The sequence below is a fragment of the Pseudopodoces humilis genome, chromosome 5 (assembly GCF_049639895.1).
Source record: "Pseudopodoces humilis isolate 2021_Gansu_Grassland_sample_001 chromosome 5, ASM4963989v1, whole genome shotgun sequence".
Classification (NCBI taxonomy): Eukaryota; Metazoa; Chordata; class Aves; order Passeriformes; family Paridae; genus Pseudopodoces; species Pseudopodoces humilis.
The window spans coordinates 72,416,894-72,420,247 of record NC_142204.1 but is presented as its reverse complement, the minus strand read 5'-3'; positions in this window follow the sequence as shown (position 1 = coordinate 72,420,247).

Below are 3,354 nucleotides of genomic sequence, written 5' to 3'. Positions count from 1 at the left end.
TCGGAGCTCGAGAGGGGATCCTCCATAGGGGACCGGGGCTCTATAGGGGACCGGGGCTCTATAGGGGATCGGAGCTCTCTCGGGGACCGGGGTCTCTATAGGGGACCGGGGTCTCTATAGGGGATCGGGAGCTCTCTCGGGGACCGGGGCTCTATAGGGGATCGGGAGCTCTATAGGGGATCGGGAGCTCTATAGGGGATCGGGGGGGTTTATAGGGGATCGGGAGCTCTATAGGGGATCAGGAGCTCTATAGGGGACCGGGGTCTCTATAGGGGACCGGGGCTCTATAGGGGATCGGAGCTCTCTCGGGGACCGGGGCTCTATAGGGGATCAGGAGCTCTATAGGGGATCGGAGCTCTCTCGGGGACCGGGGCTCTCTAGGGGATCAGGAGCTCTCTAGGGGATCGGGGGGGTTTATAGGGGACCGGGTCTCTCTCGGGGACCAGGACTCCATAGGGGCCCGCGCGGGGCCGGCGCTCGGAGCTGTCCGCGGTGCTGAGAGCGGGACCGGCCCCAGCCGGGAGGGGGAGGGGACACCGGGGATGGGGGAGGGGACACCGGGGAGGGGGGAGGGGCAGCAGGGAGGGGCCTGGGCTGGGGGGGGCGGGCAGGGGGGCCCCCAGAGTGCCCCCGTGGGATGGGGGTCCCCCCGTGCCCCCAAATTCCCGCAGGGTCCCCAAATTCCCACAGGATCCCAAATTCCCACAGGATCCCAAATTCCCTCAGGATCCCAAATTCCCACAGGATCCCAAATTCCCTCAGGATCCCAAATTCCCACAGGATCCTCAGTTCCCACAGGGTCCCCAATTCCCGCAGTTTCCACCCAAACATTCCCATCCCAGTCAATCCCAGCATTCCCATCCCAGCATTCCCATCCCAACATTCCCATTCCAATCCCAACATTCCAAACATTCCCATCCCAGCATTCCCATCCCAACATTCCCATCCCAACATTCCCATTCCAATCCCAACATTCCCAACGTTCCCATCCCAACATTCCCATCCCAACATTCCCATTCCAATCCCAACATTCCCAACACTCCCAACATTCCCAACATTCCCATTCCAACATTCTCATCTCAACATTCCCATTCCCATCCCAACATTCCCAACATTCCCATCCCAACATTCCCAACACTCCCAACATTCCCAACATTCCCATTCACCCCCCAACATTCCCATTCCAACATTCCCAACATTCCCAACATTCCCATTCCAACATTCCCAACACTCCCAACATTCCCAACATTCCCATCCCAACATTCCCATTCCATCCATCCCAACATTCCCATTCCCATCCCAACATTCCCCTCCCAACATTCCCATCCCAACATTCCCATTCCCATTCCCTCATCCCAACATTCCCATCCCAACATTCCCATTCCCATCATTCCCATCCCAACATTCCCAACATTCCTATTCCAGCATTCCCAACATTCCCATTCCCATCCCAACATTCCCAACATTCCTATTCCAGCATTCCCAACATTCCCATTCCCATCCCAACATTCCCATCCCAACATTCCCATCCCCATTCCCAATATTCCCAACGTTCCCGACATTCCCATTCTCATCCCAACATTCCCAACACTCCCAACATTCCCAACATTCCCATCCCAACATTCCCAACATTCTCATCCCAACATCCCCAACATTCCCATTCCATCCATCCCAACATTCCCATTCACCTCCCAACATTCCCAACATTCCCATCCCAACATTCCCATCCCAACATTCCCATTCCCATTTCAATCCCGACATTCCCATTCCCTCATCCCAACATTCCCATCCCAACATTCCCATCCCAACATTCCCAACATTCCCATCCCAACATTCCCAACATTCCCAACATTCCCAACATTCCCATCCCAACATTCCCAACATTCCCATCCCAACATTCCCGTTCCCATCATTCCTTCCGGGTTTTGGCCACAGGCGCGGCCCCAGCCGGGATTTGGGGATTCCGGGAGCTCCCCTCATTCCATGGGGAAAACATTCCCTAAAATCCCAGCAGGATCTTCCCAATCCCGGGGATCCATTCCCAGCGGGAATTGCGGCTCCCAGGGATTCCAGAGGTTTTCCTCTCCCTGCTCCTCGGGCATCCCGCTCCGGATGTTCCCGGATTCCCGCCGAGGCCTGAGCGCCTTTTCCATGGAAAAATTCCCAAAAATCCCATCCCAGGCTGGGCCTGGATTTCGAGGCGCTGCCGGAATTCCGTGGGAAGGATTCCAGAATCCCGGAATTCTGGCTGGGAAGGAGCTCAAAGCCCATCCCAAAGATCCCCCGGGATCCAGGAGATTCCCTTGGAAGTTTTCCATTCCCAGCATCCCTGAATTCCGGGCCCGGGGTCGATCCCAAACCTTCGGATCCCGGAAAATGGATCCGTTCCATCCTCCCCGCCTTCCTCATCCCAAGTTTTCCCTCATCCCTCTCATTCCCAGCCGGGCCCTTCCCGAATTCCCAAATCCTGCTCCATCCTCATCCTCATCCAACCTCAGCCCCGAATTCCGGCCCCAAATGGCTGCGAAAAAACCGGGATGGGGTTGGGAAAACCGGGATGGGGCTGGGAAAACTGGGATGAGGCTGGGAAAACTGGGATGAGGCTGGAAAAGATGGGATGGGGCTGGGAAAACCGGGAAAAGCCGGGATGGGGCTGGAAAAGCCTGGGAAAAGCCGGGATGGGGCTGGGAAGTCTTTGGAAAAGCCGGGATGGGGCTGGGAAAATCGGGATGAGGCTGGAAAAGCCGGGATGGGGTTGGAAAAACCAGGAAAGCCGGGATGGGGCTGGGAAAATCGGGACTGGGCTGGAAAAATCGGGATAGGGCTGGAAAATCCTTGGAAAAATCGGGATGGGGCTGGAAAATCCTTGGAAAAATCGGGACGGGGCTGGAAAAATCGGGACTGGGCTGGAAAAATCGGGATGGGGCTGGAAAATCCTTGGAAAAGCCGGGATGGGGATGGAAAAATCGGGATGGGGCTGGAAAATCCTTGGAAAAGCCGGGATGGGGATGGAAAAGCCGGGAAAAACCGGGATGGGGCTGGAAAAATCGGGATGGGGCTGGAAAAGCTTGGAAGGGGCTGGAAAAGTCGGGATGGGGATGGAAAAACCGGGATGGGGCTGGAAAATCCTGGGAAAAGCCGGGATGGGGATGGAAAAGCCGGGATGGGGCTGGGAAAGCCGGGAAAAGCTGGAAAACCTTGGAAGGGGCTGGAAAATCTGGGATGAGGCTGGGAAAATCCTTGGAAAAGCCGGGATGAGGCTGGAAAATCGGGATCAGGCTGGAAAAGCCGGGATGGGGCTGGAAAAGCCAGGAAAGGCCGGGATGGGGTTGGGAAAAGCCGGGATAAGCTGGG